This window comes from Macrobrachium nipponense, chromosome 2 (assembly GCF_015104395.2).
Source record: "Macrobrachium nipponense isolate FS-2020 chromosome 2, ASM1510439v2, whole genome shotgun sequence".
NCBI classification, from domain to species: Eukaryota; Metazoa; Arthropoda; class Malacostraca; order Decapoda; family Palaemonidae; genus Macrobrachium; species Macrobrachium nipponense.
The window spans coordinates 103,621,610-103,636,997 of record NC_087201.1 but is presented as its reverse complement, the minus strand read 5'-3'; the positions used below and the strand labels follow the sequence as shown (position 1 = coordinate 103,636,997).

At 40.4% G+C, this 15,388-nt stretch overlaps 1 protein-coding gene across 1 annotated transcript in view; it reads left to right on the top strand.

The window, feature by feature from the left end:
- LOC135220871 (SH2B adapter protein 1-like) overlaps positions 1–15,388 on the top strand; it is a gene marked incomplete in the record, with an annotated part of 324,700 nt that overhangs the window by 149,787 nt on the left and 159,525 nt on the right.

The window sequence follows — 15,388 nt, the reverse complement described above, 5'->3', positions numbered from 1 at the left end:
GAATTGTAATGCTGAACTTGAAGCATTGCATTGACACAGATTGTCCATGTGCATATCTCTAACAGCTCCCGGCTTATATTTAAATGCTTTTCTTTTATATTTTATTTAGCATCTCCCAGAAATCTTTCTGAAGTATTAATTTTTAAAAACTTTTAACCTAATATCATAAACTAGCCCATTGGTAGTCTTAACCCTTTTCATCACAGATGGCTGATAAGAAGTCATCCAAATTTAAGTCCTTCGTATTTTGATGCTGCTCTTGGTCCTTGGCAAGAGAATATCTGATCCAGACGTTCATGCAAGACACTTCCTCTGCCCTAGCTCAACAGAGGAAATACCTCCCACTGAGTGCCCATTGCCAACCAAGCAGGTTGACCTGGACCTGCCTAGTTTGTGTTCCGGTCTGTCACTGGAGCATCTCCCTGTGGAAGGAGTCTCCCTCTCGTAGGCGGAGGCATTGACATGATGACTATCATGGAGGTATTCCACAACCCAGTCTCGTTGATTAATCTTTAGGTCCTGTCAGTGACCAAGATCACTTCTTCGGGTACCCATATACTCAAGGAGGATGCAGCCTTCAAACCTGTGTGCTAACCTAGTGTTGAAGAGGAGAGATGCTGTGCTGTCTCAAATTTCTAGGTTTGTTGGTCCCAAGTCTGCTTTGATACTTAGGAATGGGCCTGTTCTGGGGTCCTCTTCCCTCTTTGCTAGAGGTGAGGTGGAGGCAGCAGTGAACAGCCTTCAGATGGACAACAGTAACAAACTTGTTCACCAGCCCTTCTTTTTTGGGTCAGAGAAAGTCCTAAACTTCCTTGACCCTTCACAGGGGCACCCAGGTGTCTTCTACCCCAGTATATGAAAGGTGCGCAGCCCCCCCCCCCCTTTTATCCTTCTTTCTTTTCAGGTGGGGGGGCAAGGGAAAGACAAGTGAAGGACACTGGGGTCAGTGTTCCTCCCTGCTTGCTGCCAATGGTTGGGGAGATTCCTGTCAAGCCATTGAACAACTTATCTATCAGGTAGGGTATCTACTACCCTTTGAGTCTTCGCCACCCCCCCACCCTCAATCTGGTCTGATTTCTAATGTACATTCCCAGGTCACAGAAGGACCTTGCCTTTTGGGGAGAGGTGAATGCAATGCTCCAGAAAGGCTCTGTGGAAGTCATGAAAGACCAGTCTCCAGGTTTGTTTACAGCTGCTTCCCAAGTAACTGTTTACCCTTGGGGTGACAGTATTCTAGTTCAAGGCACTTTGTTTTGGGCTCTCAACCGTTCCCCAGTTGGTCACTTGGGTGTTCTTGTTAATCTTGTCTTGGGCTCATTCGCACAGGATATGTCTTTCGAAGTAACTGGATGATTTGCTGGTCCTGATGAATTTGTTGCCACAATTGCTTCTGGACAGAGATTGGTTTCTTGAGTTTTGTAATTACCTGAGTGTAGTGATCAACTTTGAGAAGTCAGCTCTCATACCCAAGCAGAGGGTAAAGTATCTGGACATGCTAGTAAACATGGCAGCAGCGAGGGTCTTCCTTTTGGATTCATGCATCAACAGGTTTAGAGAAGCAGCGCAGAAGTTCCTGTCTCTACTGGAACAACATGCTCAGCAGTGGTAGGTCAATCTGGGTCACCTGTCGTCACTGGAGGGGTGGATCCTAATGGGTTGTTTCATCTCCACTCCCTTTAGTGCCCCCCTCATATTGGGACCACCTTGACGTGGTGAGGGGGCTCTTGAACCCAAGGTATTTGTTCCTGGGTAACCCCCAAGTCGCTGGGGCTGGATTTATATATGAAGCTAAATAGTGGGAACTGTGGCAGGACCATCAACTGCCCGATAATGTTCGGACCTGAGAGATATTAGGCAGAAATATTTTGCTGGGCTAGACTATGGATTCCAGGGGAGTCTAGTTTTGTGGATAGGACTCTCGGCATTCTGTCCGGTTTGCCCATAATGTGATTAGGGTGGGGATGATTGTATTCTTGTAATATTCTCAGTCCCATCAAGCGGGTTTGGCTTACACTTGGGCCACTCTAATCATGTTGTGCCATCCTCAATGGGTAGGGTAGGGATGCAGACATTTGGGAGTTGGTTCTCACTTGTGCCATTAGTGGAAGAATAAACTCCATGAAAGGCTGATGATATCTTTTTAAGGTTTTCAGGTTTATTTTTTTTCTCTCTCTTTACCTAAATCTTTATGATGAGTATAAATAAAGATTTCAAGTACCCCTGGGCCCTTTGATGGTAGCGAATTGGCACAGTTGATGATTGTTAGAACCTCCACTGACAACCTTCGTCTGGAAAAATTTAAAAACCTTCCAGTGTAATTACACTGAAACCCTATGCTCCAGTACAGAGTAAAGGGAAATTTAGCAGAAATATTCTGAAATAGGACTGGGATTATTTGAAAACTCGTATGATAAATATTTGACTTTAATCTGGAAGATTCTAGTTGTGATATTTTTAAAGTATATAGAGATATTGTGAAGTTTTGTTGCTGAGAGCCTAAGATTTCTTGCGAAGGTTGAGGAAAGCCGACGGTGAAATCTGCCTCGGCAAAAGAAAGTGAAAAACTAAAAACATTATCACACCTTGGAGGAGTCAAAGTAGAATGTGCAGTATACATACTTTTTGGAATTACTCAAAGGGAATGATATATGCAGAATGTGCAGTATACATACTTTTTGGAATTACTCAAAGGGAATGATATATGCACCCCAACTTATGACATACTCTGAAGAAAAGCTTGTTGAAGAATTAAAAGGTCAAGGTGTAATAAGAATTGGATGAATGAAGAAGAAGGTAAATGGAGTCTTTGTCTCACTTCCCAATTTAAGAATTACTTTCAAATCTAATCTATTGCCATATATAGTAAAAGCAACCTGGCTATGTTTCAAGGTTAAACATTATATCCCAAGACCGAGGAGATGTTTTCATTGTGAAGAATTCGGACATATGTTAGGGTCTTCTAGACAGAAACTACAAGGCAAGCCTGCCACTAGTGTCAAATGCAGTGAACCAGAGCATGGCATATGTAATAAAAAAGCCAGATGTATACATTGTGGAGACAGTCATCCATCATCTTTACTTAATTGTGATGTATACATCATGGAAAAAGAAATTCAAACATAAGGGTAACCGAACGTATCATGTTGAGAGAAGTAAAAGAGAGAGTATTGAATCAGTTTGTTAGACCAGAAATATCCTTTTCCAGTATTTCTGCTAACTGAAGAAGAAATATAAATGTTAACCAAAGATAATATAAATAGAAAACCAGTGACAACCTGTACTTGTGCCGCTTTGTAGGCAGCACCAGTGATTGCTGGTGCTCCTGCCTCTTCGGAGGCTGCGCCAGTGATTTCGGGTGCTCCTGCCTCATCAGAGGCAGTGCCAGTTGATTCTGGCACTCCTGCCACTGGCAGTGCCAGTGGTTTCCGGCACTCCTGCCTCTGGCAGTGCCAGTGGTTTCTGGCACTCTTGCTTCTATGGAAGCAAAGGCATTGATTTCTGGTACTCCTGTCTCTGGAGGCTGTGCTGGTTATACCTGGCACTCCCACTTCTCTGGAGGCTGTACCAGCTGTAAATGGTGCTTCTGATGCTTTGGAGGATGCACCAATTTCCCCTCCTCAGGTGGCACCAGCTTTGTCTGGTGTTCCTGAGACTGATGACCCTATAAAAAGGAAGGCAGCCATAAACAATCGGTCTACTTCCAGGAAAAAGGAGCAAGGCAGTAAGCTGAAAGTTCTTAAAAGAGGCTCCAATTTAACAGCCTCTAAAGGAAAGTAGACTTCATTAATTTTCTCCAGTGGAACTGTCAGGTTATTAAGAGCTAAATGGGAAGAATTAAGGCTGCTCATGCAAGAAGTGTGTCCTGTTTGTATAGCTCTGCAGGAGACCATGATTGGTAATAATATGTGCCCCAGCCCACAAGAGTAAACAGGCTGTTACTCCACCTATAATTTAAATATTGGAAGCTATGTTGGTGTAGTTTTGTATGTTCGAAATGACACTCCACAAAATCCTATTAGTATCCAATCAGCATTGCAAGTGATGGGTGTGCAGATCCATTTGCAAGGAAAATATACAGTTTCTCTCTCTATCTACCATCTAGTGAAGTCTTCCCCATCAATGAATTTAAATATCTTATTATACAGTTACCATGTCCTTTCGTTATTTTGGGAGACATGAATAGCAGAAGCCCTCTTTGGGGTGTCGTCACCAATCAAAAAGGAAGGTGATTAAGTTCCATCATAGTGTAGCATCAAGTCCTCCATCTTCTAGGCTACCTAAATGGAACATTGGTAAAACTGATAGGGCAACACTCCAGGAGCACAGCTCAATAAATAACTCTGCTGATGACTTTACCTATGTAGATGATCCTCTTGACTTTTTGAATACAATAATGTTCTGGGCTGGTCTTCAATGTATACCTAGGATTTCAGGCATATTTATCCGTCGACCAGTTCCCTGGTGGACTTGTAAATGCCAGGAAACTCATAGATCTATGAGATCTGCTTTCACCAGATACTGCAGACGAAAATGTGAGTATTATCGTGTTGAATTTCGAAAAGCAAGAGCTCATTTTCGCATGGAAATCAAAAGAAGCATGAAAAGAATCTGGAACGATCTTCATATCTTCACTAAATTCGAAAACTCCTCTGACTCTAGTTGGGAAGAGAGTTAGAAAAATAGCAGGCAAGTTTATTCCTTGTCAACCTCCAGTTATCAAGATCAATGGTTGTGAGGTAGTAGACCCCCAGTTAGTGGAAAATGAGTTTTCTAATCAATTTTCTAATGGTGCGAAGAAAAATTATGATCTATTCAGCTCAAAGGCAGCTAATGGAATAGGTCAAAATTGATTTTAATACATTAAGACCTGAGCAATACAATGTTCCTTTTACTATGAGAGAATTTGTATAGGCCTTGAATAAATGTAATGAATCAGCTCCTGGACTGGATGATTTAACATATCCAGTGACTAAGCATACCCCTGAAAATATCAGACTTTTCATATTAAGCCTTATTAACAGAATTTACCGTGAACATATCCTCCCCAAGCTTTGGGAGATGTTAAAATTACTGCCATTCGTGAAACCTGGAAAAGATCTATTCAAGACAGAAAATTATCGTCCTATTGCATTGACGTCATGTTTATGTAATATCATGGAAAAATGGACAACACGCTTGATGTGGTACTTGGAAAGGGGTAAATATCCGTCGCCTGCTCAGTGCGGTTTTTGGAGTATGCATTCCACAATTGATGTATTTATTCAAATGGAATCTTCAATATGTGAAGCTTTCGCTGACAAGCAGGATCACATCATTGTTTTCTTTGATCTAGGGAAGGTTTATGATACAACATGGAGATATGGCATTTTGAGGGTCCTATATGAATGTAACTTGAGAGGCAATTTGCCCCTCTTTATTACGGCTTTTTTAAAAAATAGGTTATTTCAGGTTCATGTTGGAGCAACAATGTCAGATGTAGTATTCAATCAAGAAGGAGTACCACAAAGAAGTAAATTTTATTGTCAGTGAATATACATGCCAAGGATTGAGATTTTACCTGCAAAATATTCAGTTAGTCCCCCCTGGAACTTTCCAGATTCTTCTAATGTTTTAATTTTACCATGCGGTCAATATTTTTAGAACATTCCTTGCAACATGATAACTCCACTGCAGTTTTCATGGATGGCTCAAAGTCAGATGCTGGCATTGGCTTTGGTGTAGCCTTCCCTGACATAGAGAGAAGTGGGAGGTTATCATCTATTGCATCAATTTTTATAGCAGAACTATATGCAATTTTAAAGGCTTTAAAGGAAATTTAATTCAGAATGAAAATAATTTTATCATATATTGTGGCTCAAGAAGTGTTGTACAGTCGCTGGAATCTTTTAACTTTTTAAAGCCTCTGATTCTAGATATATTGGAATGGCTGCTTTTACTGAAGAGGGAAAGAAGTTAAGTTCTGTTGGGTGCCTTCCCATGTTGGGGTGGTTAGGAATGAGAAAGCTGACCAACTTGCAAAGTCAGCAGTCAGCTCTCAAGAACCCACAAGATGCCTACTGCTATATCGGGATTTATATCCTCTAGTAGGTCAGAGAATCCCTATATGCTAAGGAGACAGGAAACGGTGTTGTGGTGATTGAGGGTTGGACATACAAGACTCACTCATGGGTTCTTGATGTCCTGTGAAAGTCTCTGTTTTGCAAGGACAGTATTGTGCCCTTGACTGTGAGACATTTGTTGGTTAAATGTCCAAGACTTGGGAATTTTAGACTTAGGTTCCTGTCTTGGGGATGTGACAGAGAAGGTAATTTCATTCTAGCTTCAAATCTCAGAAAGGATTGTAATATAAGAGCAGTTATATATCTTTATGTGGGAGGCGGGCCTCCTAAAAAAATTTAGATAATACATAGAATGTTTATGTAAGAATTTATATATTTGAACCCATATATTTATATACATATATTTTTAGATATTTTTATATGAAATTTACTTTAAATTGATTTTTTTTTCTATTTAAATTTATTTCGGCGTCAGTAACCTAGATGTTGTGACACTAGTTTTAATAGACACAATCAATCCCTTTAGTGGAGGACGAAGGCATACAGATAGTACCCTGTTATTGGTGTTATCAGTTAACAGTGTTTCGGTTTTAAAATGCTTGGCTAACAACTTCATTAGCAAGGTTTTTTGGCACCAGTAAGCTAATTTCAGCACCAGTGAGCGGTTTTCAGCGCCAGTAAGTGGTTTATCTTAGTCAATAGGCGGTGTATAGATGTTGGTTGGTGGTTTATCGGCGTTGGTGACTGATTTTCGGCACCGGTAAGTGGTTTATCGGCACCAGTAAGAGCTTAGGGCATCATAAACGCCATTTATTACCATAATTACTGTGAATTTCCCATTATTGATGATTTTTGATCATTGGTGCTGGGCCGGGAATGAAAAACCTGCCATTAACTGTGTTGGTCTCCAGTGAGGGTTCCTCCTTTCTCTCCTAATTCCTCTGTTGGAAGAAGTGAGGAGAGATCTAGCTTGGTAGTTAGATGACATGATCCTCTTAGAAGGGGTGCCGTTGGGCACTCCCCCTCCCAAGATGCTTTTGTTTTCAAATGTATTGACCATGGGATGGTGCGCACAAGTCGGATGAGTTATTGGTTGCAGGTATGTGGGGCCAGAATGACAGACACCTCCATATCAATATCCTGAAAGTCAAAGTAGTGCTTTTAGCTCCACAAAAGTTTCAGGATTGAGTGATGGGGCACATTGTGGTGTTGATGAGAGACAACACTTTGCTAGTGGCAAAATGCCTGTTTCGACTATTTAGTACTATAGAGCTGTCCTTGGCCAGGTCATTTGGTCGAAGACAGTAGATCTTTCTTGTCCTCATGAGAGAGCTCTATGCTTCTGAGAAACTTTGAAAAGTCTTTCATACCTCATCTTGAGGAGCTTGAGAGTCATTGAGAGAGTCATCACAGAGATTGGGATCTACACTCAAGTTGGTCCTGGAATTTGTAATGAAGACTCGGAATCCATAGGTTCCTGATGCCAGATTTTAGTCCATTTTGATCCTCTTTAGAGGACTTTATAGGTAATTGTTATGGCCTTTGAGAGAGGTCCACTTCAGGTTCAATATGAAATAAATAAAAAAAAAAATATTTCAACACCAACAGTTGAAACTGGGGATATGAATATAGAAAGAAACACTAACCTCAACAAAGGTTTATTGACAAGCTTACTAAAAAAGGTAAATGCAGAATGGTATCTCCTATTTGCATAAAAAAACAGAATCGTACACTGCATGAACTGGGGGAACAGCGAGGTAATTCAAATACCTTTAGTGACTCGAAGCGGTGGCTTCACAAAAGGAGAATAGTGATTGCTCACGTCTTCTTGACTCCGTATTGCAGAAAATAAAGTCTACTCTCGTTACTTGAAAGTCAGGAACTCCCCAAAACCTCTAGCAGGACATTTTCTTCTCTGAAGTCTGCGCAACATCGAGATAACTCGGTCGTCCACTCCTGAAGATGACTATACCAGTATCCAACCAACTCTCGAGCAACTTTTCTTCTGATCCTTCGTCGGTTCCTTTTTTCTCTTATCTCTCACGGATGATCTCTGCTGCTGCTGATCTCTCACTGATAATCTGATCTGTGGCTCTTACTGAGGATATTTCTCTGTGACTAACAGGTGTCTCTCTTTTACGATCTCTGCTTTCTCCTGCTACAACCATCGTATTTATACAGCACTCTGGGGCGGAGCCTATGGCGAATGTCAAAGGTTCCCGAGATTTCCAGAACTTCTTAGATTAATCTAGATGAGGTATTGCATCAGAAAGCGCAGCGTTTCTCACTTCACGATGGCGCCTGACGAGTTCCACAACACTCCTGCCGATTCTAGAACCATCGTGATAACAGGCACCTCCAACACAATGCGCTAACGCCCCCTTACTGCCGAACTTCTCGAAAATGCATTCTCCTTTCCTTTATCTTTCTTTGCTAGGAAGCAATTACCATCACACGCCCCCCCAAAAGAGAAAAAAAAATGAAATCAACTGATTTTATTTTATTTTTTTTAAGAGAAACAAGAATTAAACAGCGGAGAAACAATTCTGCATAAAGCTTTAATACTTCTTCATTCACTCAACCACTCGTGCCAAAATAGAAAACGGTCATTAGGCTACTCATTGTGAAAACTAGGCTATTAGCTATCACATTATCCTTCTCTCTTACTTTTTCCGTTTTCTGAACTCTGCTCAAAACTTTGAAAGACTAAGACACCTTTTGCGTCTTTCTCAAAACTAATCTCTCTCTCTGGGACACAATTACCAAGGGCACGGGCAGCGGCCAAGGTACAGGGCGTTCTTTATAATTCTGAAGCAAATTTGCATTCATTGCCTTTGCTCTACTCTTACCCACATTAATTCTATAATGTATATTTCCCCTCTCCTCTAACACTGAAAAAGGACCTTCGAACTTATAAGGTGGTAAAAATGGACTTTCTCTCGAGACTAGTACTAACACTTTATCTCTTACACACAAACTTCTCTCTTTTGCTCTAAGATCATGTTTCTCTTTAGTTTCCCCCTGACTTCCTCTCGCGCTTTCTTTCGCTAGTTGCCAAGCGCTTCCGTTCTCCTCCGCTAGTTCCCAAACATCTCTTAAATTGTTTTTATAATACATACTCAAGATTAGTTGTGCAATCATCTCTACCCTTACTTCTAGGCAAAGGTCCGAACATATTGATAAATACATTCTCAAAAGACTCGCCTACTGAAGGAATATTACACAACTGAACTCTGGGAATTACTTGAATTGGTTTCCCGGCAATTTGACATTCATGACAGCTTAAAACATACCTCTTTACATCATTTTTCATTTTAGGCCAAAAGTACGCCCTACTAATACACTTGAGTGTTTTATTTACTCCCAAATGTCCTTGCTCATCGTGTGCTCACTTCAAAACTGGTTCACGAAGCTTCCTAGGAACTACTAATTGTTCTGTGACTTCCCCTTTACTACCTGACTTCAGTCGAACATAACGACACAAAACATCGTCCTTTAAACAAAAAAGTTTCCTTACACACATCATCGAGATCATCATCCAGCTCACATTAAAAATTTGGGTTAGAGTCTCATCCTCTCTCTGCAACTTGACTAGCTCATCCTTATCCAAAACGTTTGAGCCTAATTCATCACTGTAACTAGGACTAGATATACTGGTACATTTACTGCGTTACTCTCGACAGCTACACCTTCCCCTTGGCTATCACTGTCAACATCGATAGAGTCCGGTCTCTCAGCCACACTCATGCCAAGATCAACCTCGCTACCTCTATCACACTCGTTCGAATCCACGAACTTACTCTCGTTCGAATCCACAAACTTACTCTCGTTCGAATCCACGAACTTACTCTCGTTCGAATCCACGAACTTACTCACGTTTGAATCCACGAACTTTCTCACGTTCGAACCCACGAACAAATTATGACCGTAGTCTACGTCTGTATCTAAACCCGACCTAGTTACTACCATTTCAGGCACTGGAATATTCCTCACAACAGGATTCACATTCTTGGATAAAGCTGTCATTACTGACAATAATGTCAACGCCTTCGACGGGCAAACTGTCCACAACTGCAAGTTTCACTTCTGACACTACCTGACTTTCTAAATTCAACTTCAACAAAGGACAAAGAACACAAGTGCTAGGAAATCCACCTAACATGACTTTCTCTTCCATATTGATTTCTGCCCTGTTCAGCACACACTCCCTCCTAATCAGTGAGACAGCAGCTCCTGTGTCTCGAAGCAAGACTACTTCTCTCAAATGTACTCCTCCAAGAGAGGAAACTACGCCTTCTGACAGAAATTCACCAAAAATTTTCCTAGTTTCTCTCATCACATCATTCCTACTTGACAAAAGGTTAACTAGAGATACTGGTTTCCTACCGTCCTTCCTTTCTACTGCACAATTTCTCGCTATATGCCCTTTCCCATTACATCAGAAACAAGTTAATTCTGAGCCACTAGATGCCACCTTACTCTTACAAACCTTAGACGTATGACCAGGTTTTCCACATGTATAACAGGAATAGTCACTTTTACTCGCATTGCTATTACTAGGACTGAAACCTCTACTGCTTTGTACTCTACCAGACGAAGGATCATTTCGTTTCGTACTAACACTCAAATTATGAGTTAGACTATATTCGTCAGCTAGCCTAGTTGCTCCTGCAAAAGATACTTCTCGCCTATCCTCTATATAAAGTTTAATCTCAGGGGATACGTTATCTTTGAAGTTTTCTAACAACACTAAGTTCTTCAAACTATCAATATCATCAACTTTAGCAGAAGTTAACCAATAAAAAACAGCCTTTCTAACTTCTTACCGTATTCTACATACGTAATATTTTCATCCTTTCTCAAATTTCTAAATTTCTTACGGTATGCCTCCGGTACTAGCCTATACGCGCTAAGAACGGTTTCTTTCACGATATCGTAATTATCACATTCCTCCTTAGACATGCAACTATACACAGTAAGTACCCTACCACTCAAAACTGAATGCAAATATAAAGTCCACATTTCTTTAGGAGAACCTACTCGTTCCATTAACTTCTCAAAACACGTGAAATATGTCTTAACATCTTCCTCATCACACTTTGGTACTAATTTTAGCACTGCACTCATATCTAACCTATCACTTTCGCCTGTCTGACTGTTATGAGCATTTTGCCTTAACCGAGCAATTTCCAATTCATGCATACATTCTTTCTCTCTCACTTCCTGCTGCATTACCAACATTTCTCTCTCTTGCTGCATTATCATTGCTTCTCTCTCTTTCTCTTGCTGCATTTTCATTACTTCTCTCTCAGCCGCTCTTTCATCTCTCTCATACTTTTCTCTTTCTTTCTTCTCGACATACTCACGGAGATCATTCCCCTCTAGACCTAGAAGCTTGTCTGCCTCAATAAACTCTCACCATCTCACTCATTCTGGTTCTTTCTATATTCTCAGTTTCAAACTGTTAGAGTGTTGATAGCCTAAGCAAGGTCGCCACAATGTTACAGCCTCTTAGAGTGGTCCGCTTCAGGTTCAATATGAAATAAATAAAAAAAAAATATTTCAACACCAACAGTTGAAACTGGGGATACGAATATAGAAAGAAACACTAACACAACAAAGGTTTATTTACAAGCTTACTAACAAAGGTAAATGCAGAATGGTATCTCCTATTTACATAAAAAAAAAACCAGAATCTTACACTGCATGAACTGGGGGAACAGCGAGGTAATTCAAATACTTGCGGGCCGGTTTAGTGACTCAAAGCGGTGGCTTCACAAAAGGAGAATGGCGATTGCTCACATCCTCTTGACTCCGTATTGCAGAAAATAAAGTCTATTCTCGTTACTTGAAAGTCAGGAACTCCCCAAAACCTCTAGCAGGACATTTTTTTCTCTGAAGTCTGCGCAACATCGAGATAACTCGGACGTCCACTCTGAAGATGACTATACCAGTATCCAACCAACTCTCGAGCAACTTTTCTTCTGATCCTTCGTCGGTTCCTTTTTTCTCTTATCTCTCACGGATGATCTCTGCTGCTGCTGATCTCTCACTGATAATCTGATCTGTGGCTCTTACTGAGGATATTTCTCTGTGACTAATGGGTGTCTCTCTTTTACGATCTCTGCTTTCTCCTGCCACGACCATCGTATTTATACGGCACTCAGGGGGCGGAGCCTACGGCGAACGTCAGAGGTTCCCGAGATTTCCGGAACTTCTTAGATTAATCTAGATGAGGTATCGTATCAGAAAGCATGGCGTTTCTTACGTCACGACGGCGCCTGACGAGTTCCACAACACTCCTGCCGATTCTAGAACCATCATGATAACAGGCACCTCCAACACAATGCGCTAACGCCTCCTTACTGCCGAACTTCTCAAAAATGCATTCTCCTTTCCTTTATCTTTCTTTGCTAGGAAGCAATTACCATCACAGTAATGATAGGGACAAGATGGTGTTTTGTCCAGTTAAGGTGCTTCAGTACTGCCTCAAGAGAACTTGGCATCTGAGGCCTGAGCGCTTAGTTTTAACACCTCTTTGTTAGCACCAGCTCGACCAAGAAAGAAGTGTCCAGGAACACATTCTCTTTTGGGCTTCGTGAGATATCAAACGAAAGTACTCTTCATTTGTTGAGGTGAACAGGAATTCAGTCCAGGCAAGAGCTCACGAACTTAATGGCATCGCCCTGTCCTTTGTATGGAAGAACTAGTCAGTTCAGCAAGTATTGTGGGCAGGTGTGTACATTTACCATGTTTTACCTTCTGGCCATTGCCCACAAGTCCTTAGACTCATTTCTCCTTGGGTCCTGTGGTGGCTGCCCAACAAGAAAGGCAGGTAGCAAGTCGTCACTTGCCATCGATAGTTAACAACCATGTCAAAAAGATAAACAGCCATTCTAGCTTGTGTTTGCAAGCTAAATCTTATGTTAAAAGCTTCAGGTTTATATGTAAGAAACTTATAAATGACTTGAAAAATCTTTGAACAAAATAAGGTATAGAGAGTTTGTTACAGAAAACATATTACTACTTTGTCATGTTTTCATATTTTCTTTGCTATATTTACAATTTTTTGCATTGCAGTAACTAAGTAATTTATCTGAGTGTGCTATGGATAAAAAACTAAGATTTTATCGCAAATAGTTTTTTGGCAAACTTTTTGTGAGGGTAAAATGAAAATTTTCTTGTATCATAATTTCTGCTCATTTCTCTACCTAAATAAAAATTATTTTGGGAGATTTTTATGCCATTGATAGATAAGTTATTCAGCCTCAGAATGAAGCAGAATTGAGCAGTGTACCAAGAAAATTGTCAGAGTTGCACATCTCTGAACAGAACGGTATACATAAACTTTTTATGCCTACCACTCAAGTCATTGCAATTCCATGGACATAATTATTTATAAGGGCCATGACCAGAAAGGTTAATTTATTCTGTAGTCCCTGAGACAAATACAGAATTTTAGTTGACTTAAGTGTATTAATTTTTCTATGTCCATTGTACAAACAAATTATTACTCATGCCAGAATGCCGTTTATATGTACAGTGTTCCCATATTCGTTGGGGATAGGTACCAGACCCCTCCCCTGCCAGTAGTTGAAACCCCTATAAAAAACACTTAAAACTGTCTATTGTGTTAGATAAAACTCAAGAAAAACCCACTAAAAATGTTTATGCCTGGTTATTTAATAGTTTTATCACCAAAACTGCATTTTATGATGAAATTGATTAAAAAGACCAGGAATTTGTGGCTATAAAAATACCATGAATAGGCAAATTTTCTATGAATAATGGGGGTGTATATGTTCCAGAGAGAAATTCGGAAATACGTGAGTCCATGAATATGGGGGGTTCACTGTGTATGCACAATAACTGAACTCGGAACATTTTCTTAAAACTAGCAGAATGTGGTTATAGCAGAATGAGATACCTCCTTCCTTGTTTAATTGGTGTAAGTAATATATTCTAAGGAGCATGTGTCAAGTTAGGGTCATGAAGCATTCAAAAGGAAGATGGGTCATTAATGTGTCCCAAAGTATTCAAATGGGGGATAGATCTTTTACCATTATTGGCAAAATGAAAACATTTGCTATCATTGGTTACTACTAGTGTTTCTGGTTTGGGGGGGCTGTTCTCTGTCCTGGGATTCTGGGATAAAACAAGTTCTTGTCCCAGGATCCTGGGATTTCCAGGTTTTTAAATTTTTTTTAGGAAAGTAACAGTTTACAAATTCATCACTTAGGATAACATAAATACGTACATATATTTGCCTTTTTTGAGAATACATTCATAAACAGTAGTATAATAGCATAGTACAACAGTGCTGCACAAGATATTTTCAAATGCTATTATACCATAATTCTAACAGAAGAAAAATTGTTGTTATTGAAAATAAGCACAATAACTCCTGTTTCAGGTGAACCAACTTCAGGAAATCATATTTTAATTTTTAATGAATTGTGCAGTAAGGATCCATTATTATCTACATCCTGACTAAAAATTAAACAGACAACTGTTCAACAATATCCCCAAGAAAAATAGGATATTTTAAGGAGAAAAAATATTCTACTTTTCAAAATATCCATAGAAAACATGGATTGTTCATACACGAACAAACCTTTGGTCTTAACAATAGGATAATTTCTAGCGCCCACCTGGATCCGGTTAAAACGCAGATGAAAACAAGGAATCTTGTGATATCTGGCAACGCATGCGTTAATCGGGTGAAGAGTGGCCAAAGACCACACACCTACTCCATTGTGTCAGTCTTTTTCTTAACCACCTTGGCGAGAGTTGTGGTTGACCTCTCCCAGCCTTTATCCGGTGCATTGCCCTTTTCGTTTGTGTTAATGTGTGTGTGTGTGGCTGTTATTATGGCTTCTTCTGCTCCTTCTTGGCCTCATCAACGTGTGTGCCCTGGAATTCCAGGTTTTCTGTGTTCTCGTTTTTTGGCTTCGGCGGCTTCCAATCCCCACGTCACATGTAGCAGGTGCCGCTCTAATGTTTGTACTATAACGAATCCTTGCAAAGAATGCCATGCATGGCCTAAAGAGCAGTGGAAGTCATTTTATAGCAAGAGAAAGCATCGGAGAGTTTCTACTCTTCCTTCATGGGAAGGTTTTTTACCTCTTCCCGATGCTTCGTCTCCTGCGGTGCTCACACCCCATAGTAGCGCTGTGCCTGTCTCTCCTTCCTTTCCATCTATCGATTCGTCGTTGGAAGTATCGGGAGGCCTCATGCTGAATTTTGTAATGTCGCCCCTTCTTGTTTGGGAGTTAATTTGATTCCCGGGAAAGGGGAGGCTTTTTCATAATTCTCTTTTATTCCAGAGT